Raw genomic sequence first — 10398 nt, 5'->3', positions numbered from 1 at the left:
CAGCACCTTACATTATGTTTTTATTTTAAAATTCATTAAAATCTATCCAGAAATTATTTAACTTTACAATATTTTTAATGCCTTACGATACGAGTAACGGAAAGCGGCGAGCACCACGGAAAGGGCTCGTAGCGGAAAGGGGACTCGGCCTTCGGAAAGGGGCTAAAATTATTTATTTTTTAAAGTTTTAAAGACATTTATTGGTATTTTCATAAACGAGACCTTACTTTATGTTTACATTTTTAATTTCATTCAAATCCGTCAAAAAATGATTTAATTTTACAATATTTTATAAATCGAATAGCGAGAAATAAACTTTACATAAATTCATTGAAATATATTTTTATTGAAGTTGACATCGTTAACCTGGTAAAAATCGGTTTTGAATCCATAAAATAATATATAAATGATCATAAATACATGCAATAGGCGAAAATCATTGCTGCGTCGCGAGTTATTTAAGTTATTATGCCATTTTTAGCATTATTAGCATATAGTAGATGAATACATAGATTTCTCAAAAACGTAGCGTTGCAACTCAGTTTCCGTCTGTAACAGATGTATTTGCATATTTACACCATAGGCACAAGTATAACAGACAAACATTTACATAGGTAAAAGATGTATTCATGGTTTTTACTTTTTATTTCAATATTAAAAACATGTATTTTCATGCACATGGATTTTATTTTTATTTCAATATTTACACACATTATTAATTTTTTATAATATGTACACACGATTACATGTATTTTAACATTTTTTAAATTTATTAGGGCTGTTGCTGAGACTTCGTGCCGCCTATAAAAGGACCACAACCCGGCAATCCGGCCTTGCATTGTTGTATGCTTGCTTCGCTGAAAGCGAGTCAGTTGAAGCTCAGTAACCTTTAATTGAATCATGCGCTGTATACAACACTTTTCATACCATTTTCCGTGTTGTAACAAACATTAAAGTACAACTGATTGATTATCATACCAATTAACTTAAATTGTTTATGTTGGGCCATTTCAATTATTGTTCGTTGTATATAACACCTTTCACACATATTACACACAGACATATAACCCTGAAAAATACCGACCACGAGTGTAAAAGAGACATTACTTGTGACAACCGTATTTTCAGATAATTAAACGATGACATCATATCTATGATTTATACTTATACACTGCTTATAAACTACTGATCATATTATATCCTACATCTATATCTAAATATTGTTTTGGGAGGTGCGAGTTGACATCAAAAAGTGCGAGTTGACCAAAAAAGACGTGCGAGTAGACCAAAGAACGTGTGTGTTGACTACCGTGCGAGTTGACTTAGGTACGATTCGACCGTCACCCTTTACAGTCAACTCGTACCTAAGTCAACTCGCACGGAGGTCAACTCGTACCTAAATCAACTCGTACCTTATTCAAACAATTGATGTGTTAATGTGTTCTAGATGAGTAATTTATGCATAAACACAAATGGGAAAAACTTTCAGAGTTTAGTTCAATACTTTTTATTGCAATATTATCACAAAATAACACTATTTTTTTCAAAAAATATTTTTACACTATATTTACACCATATAGGCACAAGTATAAGAGACAAACATTTAAAAAGATGTATTCATGGTTTTAACTTTTTATTTAATATTCAAAAACATGTATTTTAACAAATATTTTCATGCACATTGCGTTTATTTTTATTTCAATATTTACACACATTATATTTTTTTATAATATGTGCACACGGATACATGTATTTTAACCTTTAAAAAAACATCTTTATTTTAATTGTTGTTACAATATTACACACATTATCAAAGCTTTACAATATGTAAACAAGGAGTCATACATCCATGTATTTTATTTATTTTTTACTTTTTTATTTTAGTTTTTATTCCAATATTTACATGATATTCTCATTGTATTTTAATACATGTTTTCAAGCACAGGGCTTTATTTTGTGCTCATCTGTTTAAGCAGGGCTGTTTCTGAGACTTCGCCCCGCCTGTACAAGGACCACAACCTAGCTGGCAATCTGGCCTTGCATTATTGTCTGCTGGCGTCGCTGATAGCGAGTCAGTTGAAGCTCAACAACCAGCTGAACGTTCCTTGACGCAATGTTTGGTTCGTCAGACAGTAGACGCATGAGAACGTACATGGGAGGGGCAGTTCCCGCTCTCCTATTGAGACGTCTGTACCAACCTAAAGTTAACCATTCTGTATCGAAGTTGAGCAGGGCTTGCAAACAAACGTTATTTTCTTTTCACCGCGATTGGCGACAAAGTACTGGTTTCTGGTAATGCCTACAATGAAAAAACATTTTTCCCCGTAACTGTTAACTGTTTACATTCAAACCATCGCAGGAATAGCAACACTGTGCGTTCATTAACTAATAGTTAAACATATATCATTATGTCAACGCGAGTTCAAATACGTATAGCTGAGTAACATATAAACAGCGTATATATGATGTATATACATGTACATACATTATTTAAATATTAAATTGTACAAAACAATTATTAATTTTACAATAATTAAATGTGCATGTTAGTCAAAACTTTTATAAAATTGTCCAACGTTATAAAAATTAGAACATGCGTTAAGGTTCTACATTAATTAATTAAATATTAAATTGTATAGCATGAATAATTAAAACATTTTTTAAGTATTTTGTTAAAGACGCTATTTCTTATGTTATCATATATGAAATATTAAAGTGACAATTCATAGCTATATATATGGGCAGAATCGTAAGAAAACGTGTTTTATTGAGGATATCACTGAAAATCCGGTTGAAATCGGTTGCAAACAAACAATATAGCGATTTTTATTTTGGGGTAGAGTCTTTTGACATTATTGTTCACAAGAAATAAACCTCCCCTGCAACATGTGTGTAATTTAGAGTGTATTTACAGGTCGTCTTCTAGTATTATTGCGAGCCTGCCCCTGTGACCTTGCAGGGAAAAACTATTGGAGCCAAATAAGGTCAAATTTATGCCGGCTGCTCGGCTTTATCGCCGAAGAATATAAAACAAACACAATTAAACCATTGCACGGTGTTCGATGAGAACTGAAAGTTCACCGGAAATAAAAAAAATACTAAAATAAAGAGGTTCATAGGTATTTTTATAATGATTCAATATTATATATTTAAAGAGTATTTTTGATGTTACATCTTTTATGAAAATTACCTACGACTCAAGAGGAATATAGCATATGTATTATTTTGTCTTAAATGAACCTTTTTGCTCATCGGTAATTACTATTTTTTAACGATCAATAAAATACTATCAGAATATAAAGAGGATTTACCGGTACACATAACTGATCACAATTAAGTTGCAATAATCCAACTCCCAGCTATTGACCCTTCCTGATTGGTCTCTCGAGTCGAAATTGATAAAGCTTTTTTTCGTGTAAACTCGCCGCCTGGAATGCAGGCGGCACTTTAATCGGTAATAGGAGCCCCATCAACTATTTGTTGGAATAAATAAACACAAGCAAAACATAAGTTTATCCATAATGCGCAAATTAAAACAACAAACATGATAAAGTGTTCTCGCAGAATAATGATTTTAATCCTAGTTTCATACACATAAACAGTTCACGAATATGAGTGCGCCGGGTATTCCGAATTTGAAAATATGCGGAAATTATACATAGACTCTCTCCGGAATCCTCCGCAATATAGATCGCGTATTAAATCAACTACCGGTAATCATGAAACAGCGACTACATCCGGAACCTCGGTGAGATAGATTGAATCGTCAATTCAAAAATTCGACTTTCGGGTTTTATCAAGTTTTAGTTTTGAGCATTCCTCCAAAAAGACACGCGAATTGATTTCGATGGTAACAGCTATCGTGTTTTTTTACAATCTGTTAGGTTGCTGGAAGTCAATTGAATAGACATACGTGGGAATTATTGTTTTACATGAACTTTGGTTTTATCAGAAAGAACGTTGACCTGTACGCATGTGTCCATTAAAGCCCAAAGCATTCAGGAAAAACTTATCACAATTTTGTTGTAATACAGAAATTATTAAGATATAACCGTGATTATATTTTAAGTGTAAAAATATTGCTTCAACTATTCACACCACGAAATTATAGAATACTATAGTTTTTGCTCGTAACACTTTTTTGACGTCGCATATCTATGTGCCCTGTCTGGTTTTCCGTTATGAACATGTGACGGACGAACATAATGGGGACGCTTTACTTTTGAAGAACACTTTAAATACAGGATTATGTGTCATTGAATTCTGACCAATAGTTAATGAGAACATTGCAAGACTTTCGGTTAATTCTGAATAAGTCTTTAGAAAGGATCAAGATCAAATGCAAATAAGTTATGTACCCCAGCTAGAGCTTTTTGTTGTTGAGCATTTTGACATTTGCTTTATTTGCACATGCACATGAGCAAAGTAACCACGATTTTTTCTAAGTTTTAAAGTTCTACAGCTGATTTCGCACATTCATGAAATCCGTCTCAAAATAAAGGGATATTTCATCCGGAGGGTGAAGGAGGTTTCGTCACAATGCAGTTTCGTCACACTGCTATTATGAAGGAGGGCAGTGGAGGTTTCGTCACACTGATATATTGTATATTTTCGTCCGGACAATATACTGGTCAACTACTGTAGTAGGGGTATGGATGTATGTAGAAATAGGAATTTTTCAGATACGGGTTTCAATAGCATAATATATCTAAAGGCACTCTAACAAACGAAACTTCATACCAAATTTTATTTTCCCAAAAGTGGTTTCACTATTGCTATATTAAGTGGTTTCTACCCTAAAATTTCTCCGTTTTTTAACGGGGTTTAGTCATATTCTTTGTGCTCATAATTTAATGACGTATTCGTCCTTTTTACGGCGGCCATCATACCTCGTGGTTCTGCGAGTGAGTTCTCTATTTTTATTAAAGATTAATGTATTTAATCAACGTATTTACTCATATATATCGACTACGCCCAGCAATCTTCGCTTTCTGGCTTCGATCATACTTAAAATTGCCTCAACTATTCAAATTATCAACGATTTCGTATTGTATATTGTGTCCAACAAACTGTCCATATCAGCATCGACCATTGTTCATGATATCATTGTACAAATTAAATGAAAAAAACAACAAAACATTGTCAAGTCCTACCTGTGGTCGCGACCACATGCGTCAAGTGACCATAAGTAATTCCCTCTAATGCAATTTTTATTTATAAATGTATGCTTGTAATTGCCGTTTGGTCGTCTTGGACACCATTTATTTGGGCAACACTGATACTTTTTGAGGTTTGGAATGGGGCTCAATTTTGGCACCAATAAAAAACAAGAAAAAACTCTGCATGTGACTATATGCCGCTGATCATTACTATTCAAACTAAACGAAGTCAACGCAATCTATACAGCTGTACTGCACACGCGTTTTACAGCAATGTTTCATGTCAGTTAAGCACACAGTGTAATCTACATCCCTTTGTGTAAAAACCGGGATTTATCTTGATTACGAAACAGACGAAGTATGTATGCGTGGATTACGTTGGATTTTAATGCCTCATGCCTTCGGCAATTCCAGGGGTCTAGCTAGGTTCAAAATTTAGGGAGAAGTCACTTCTCCCAAAGACCAAAATAGGGAGAAGTGGCAACTTTTCAGGGAGAAATGGTAGTACTTTTGCATCCAGGGGTCAAGCTTAGCTCAAAATTTCGGGAGATGTCACTTCTGTACAGTTGCGTCATAGGTCTTCATTTTACATGTTTTTTATATTGTGCTACAATTTTTTAAAATAAAAATTCATTTAAAATCTCATTTTACAGCACAGATTCCAAATTTTACCTGTGAATGAGCCCTATATTTATTGCCAGTGCTAGTTAACTCTTCCCATTTGATCATTCCTTTGTATTGTTTTAATGGGCCATTTAACTTTGCTGAAGTATAGTTACTGGTAGCCAGCACAAGGCAATTAATCAAGGCTTCACCTATGAACAATTTTAAGAACTCTAATAGCTCCCGCCTGTGCATTTGAATGTTCAACTTTGCATGACCTGTAAATGGGGCAACTTCTGGCTGAGAATTCTCCTGTGTCCAATTCTCCACATCAAGTTGATTTTAATGGTCAATGTGTGGCACAAACAAATAATTAAAAGGTGAAGAAGTTATGTCGCCTTCATGAAATTAATAAGCGACATAAATATTCCCTTGGCGAGCAAATCGCTCACTTCGCCCACTAGCGAGACCCCTGCAATTCAGACTTAAGTTTGTTCAAATATGGGACATAATTTTTCGTTAGGATCTTGAATTCGTCAATCTTTCGACTGAAGAAATACACGAAAGTTAATGCCCGACGATTAATAATGGTTTCACAGTAACTTGCATCTGCATGAACAATAGCATGACTACCAACAGTTACTGTGCGGACTAGATAGCCATTTTCATCTATTTGCTTCAATGGCTTGATATTGCATAGTATGTCCCTTCTGTTAATCTCTTGAACAGATTCCAGGCTCCAAAGCCATTGACTGCCACCATAAAAGTAAATCAAAGAGTGCCTGGTGTGGGACTCGAATCCTGTCCTTTAAATCCGTCATTTCAATCCTTCCAACAGAGCTAACTGGGCTGATGATTTTTAAACTAAGCACATTTCATTTTCATTTTTTTAGCACAAATAATGTTTTTAGGTATTATTGGGTATAATTTAGGTAGTATAAAGTTACCAAAGTTGATAAAAAAAGAAAAGCATGCCACAAATTTGATTTATCATTATGACATTGTGTACTTTGTAGTGCTGCAACAATATACCGGTATATCGGTATATAACGCAATACGCAATCCGCATATTGTATTGCAGTCTTCGAAATTAGCACACGCCCGATCGCCCGTGGCGAGTAAAATTACTGCCGGGCACATACAAAAATTCACGTTTGTGGCCCGCCGGGCATGTAAATTATTGAAGCCAATTGACAGTTTATAAAAAATAATCGTAAGCGGTTCTTGATATTTGCAGATCTATTTTTCAATTTTGCGAACAAACACCTTGCCGTAAGTTGTAAAACAATGAAATTCGATTGGTTTAACAACACGCACCTGCTTGCACACGTCATCGTTGTTGTTTTTGACCGATGCAGTTCGGTCACATTCGGTTCTTATCGACGGTTTCTCTAGACATTAATCGAAAAGATGCTTTTTGAATCGATCATTTCAATCAAGTAATACGCTTCCGTTTTTGTCAATGTAAACAAATGTCATTGTCGACATAGAGGCAGTATCTTAGGTATGTTGATGGGGCTGAGCCCGATAAAGCACTTCCAAAATAGAAAATTGACAATGATTTAGAGAAAAAGGAAGCCAAGAAATGGTACGAAGACACCAGAGAACGCTGTTTTCAAGAGCACTAGTGTAACGATCGACAGTCTTAATTCTAGTGATTGATTAGATGTAATTGTATTCACTACGGGTTATTGAGGTTTCGGTAAATGACAAGTTCGGTAAATTGATTTATATAGTAAATGCCGTGGAGGTTTCGGTAAATTGGTATAAATAGGGATTCTCGCACCTTTTGTCGATAAGCGTGTACATTAATTGAGTTGTTTGGCACTAATTAAATTATCTTTTTAAATGTCGGAGTTGATTTTATCAATTTAGAGATGTTTGCCTGTTTATATAATGAGAAATTTTCGGTGGTTTAAAATACTAAGATCAAATATGTTTCTTTCTTATATAAATAAATTTCTCGCTTCTTTTTCCTACAATCAGATCAGCACATAAGGTATTATTCTTAAAATAATCTAGATATGTATGTTTAGATCGTGAACATGCTTTAACACTGAAATGAAATTAAATTAAATCAGCATGCGGAAAATCTGTAATATTGTACTGTGTCATAAATGTATATATATATATTGTATCCATGTTTTACTTGTTGCTTATTTATAATATACTGTAAATAAAACGGATTACAAAGTCAATCAGTTCAGGGTTTTTTTTTACTAAGAAAGTGACGCCGATATTCGGCGTCTTCCCCTACCAGAATTTTTCCCCTCAAAATACAATTTCCCCACCAAAAATATCATTTTTCACCAAAATATAATATTTTCTCTCAAAGAAATGTTTATTTTTCCTTTGGGCATTCGACAATTATCCAATTTGCACCATGTACAACGATCTTTCTCTCTCTCTCCAGACGAACACAAAAAATCTGGGAATCCCAGTTATTCTAAATATAGCTCTTAAATAACGTTATGTAAACTGGGCAACTAATCGTAATAATCATGTGACCAGAGCTCCAGATAAAAATTTGGTCAAATTCTTATTTACTCCCTAGTTTCAAAAATAATTCTTATTTTACCCCCTATATAAAATAAATTCTTAACAATATATTACCAAATAATTTTTATTCATTGTTTTTGACACATCAACAATTGAACATTTTGGTTTATAGTCTTGGAAAAGCCTGGCTTTTCTTCTCCGGCCATTTTGATTTTTTATGTAAAACGGTCACTGACACTTCGGCTTAGGTCATAATGGCCTTTTGGACGCCGTTAAAGTCATACAATGTATCAAAAACTATATTTAACATTTCATTTTAATGACATTTTGAATAGGTATACAGTATATTATTTGAATATAAAAATTACGGTAAGTGTAATCAAAAAGGTACAATAAACATTAATGACTCGCCTGCAATACTAAGAGAACGAAATCGAGACCGTTTGGCCTTTCGACCGTTCTTAGGTGTGGCTCTTCCTCACAGCAAACGCTTGAGTGACGTTGACTTAAAGGTGTAGTGGTTACGCATGCGCAATTAATTTCCTTCTATATTACATATAAAATAGTTAAAGTTCGATATCAATTTTTTACCATGATCAAGCAATGACCCACTATATCATCATACATCATTAGTAAGATAAATGCATAATCTTTTGACAAAAATGGATGTCATTAAATTCTATACGTTGTAACTGAAAATATTCAACTTAGAACAGGCAAACCGGTTTTGACAGCAGTGCAGGCGACCATTTTGGGCCCAAATAGTATGACCTACTTTCAAAGCCGGGAACCATCAACAGAAAAAGTAGAGCACAAAAATGGCTTTTTTCTTATTGCGTACAAATATACCTTCAAATTAATACCCAAAACAACCATTTTCAATGTATTTTACAAATCCTATGCAGCATGCACTGAACAATGTGTGCTAAGTATCAAACTGACTGCAATGTAACCCTAAAAACAGGAGTTCCGGTTTGGGGTTATGTGACCTAGTTTTAATTGAGCGCCTAAACGAGTCAGAACCGGGATGAAATGTTTACCGTACATAATTTGCTACTGGAAGTTTTACGCACGTTCGAAAATTTCGAATTCGTTTTTATTTTTTCAATTCCTAACTTTACGCAAAGATTTTAAATCTAAATCGTTATTTAAGAAATTTAATTCGTTTTTACGCCTTTACGCATGTTATCTGGAGCACTGCATGTGACTATTTAACTGGATACCGGTCTTGCGCGAGAAGGGTGTTTCGTCAATAAATTACCAGAAACCAGTCGAATTTTCATCCGGGCTATGTGCAAGCCAAGATATAAATGTGAAAACAGAAAAAAATGTCTCACAATTGGCGTTCTTACACAAACAAAATAAAACATTCGGAATTGGAAGATACTGAACGCATCGAGGCATTTTTTAAGAAAGAATCATCGAAAACCGTTATAACCCATCAGGATTCTGAGGTAATCAACATCGAACATTGTGAAAGTGAAAGTAGACAATCGGCAGCTGCTGCTCCTTTCCCTTCCAATACTGTAGCAGATCAAGATCGTCAACCCATTCATCATGAAATTGAAATCACAAAATTGACATTGTCCCCCGGCCCCAGTACAGAAATATAGTTAAAAACATTTCCCATAATTAGATCTACACCTGCAACTTAATTAAGGACTTTGACTTAAATACGTGTTAAATGTGTTTAAGAACAAAAAGGACGGAGACAAGCCTCTTTTGATGAGTTATAGACATTGAAATGAACAGTTTTTATTTTTTCCCCTAATATGTCTCTTTCGCACTCTTTTTTCCCCTTTCACCCAGCGTCCAGCGTCTTCCCCTTTCTCTAAAAAAACCCCTGCAGTTATTATTTTTTTATTCAACGGATTTGTTCAGGCTAAAAATGATACCAGTTATTTTGGCCGTAAAACCCATTGTTCCAGTACAGTAGCCAGGTGCCTGTGTATTAAGTTGATAAGATAGTGATCATCACAGCAGCTTGCCATTACACAGTGTATTCATTCTGCTGGCGTTGTGTTAGATGTCATTTTTATCAGTTTTCAATTATGTGTATCTCTTCGCTTAACGCAACGTTCAATGGCACGCGCACTTAACATAATTATAAAACATAACGCGTATCATTATATTTCTT

The 10398-nt window shown here is 34.4% G+C and overlaps 1 protein-coding gene across 3 annotated transcripts in view; it reads left to right on the top strand.

The window, feature by feature from the left end:
* The first annotated feature begins 4799 nt into the window (after window positions 1–4799).
* The window catches only part of LOC127863173 (transcription factor BTF3 homolog 4-like), a 28237-nt gene continuing 22638 nt past the window's right edge, over window positions 4800–10398 (top strand). For all 3 annotated transcript variants that reach the window (XM_052402570.1, XM_052402571.1, XM_052402569.1), the window contains exon 1: window positions 4800–4904. The gene's annotated coding sequence lies outside the window, so the exon portion shown is untranslated. The remainder of the gene's footprint in view (window positions 4905–10398) is intronic.

The sequence above is a fragment of the Dreissena polymorpha genome, unplaced genomic scaffold, assembly GCF_020536995.1.
Source record: "Dreissena polymorpha isolate Duluth1 unplaced genomic scaffold, UMN_Dpol_1.0 chrUn001, whole genome shotgun sequence".
NCBI lineage: Eukaryota > Metazoa > Mollusca > Bivalvia > Myida > Dreissenidae > Dreissena > Dreissena polymorpha.
This window is presented reverse-complemented; position numbering and strand designations above follow the sequence as displayed.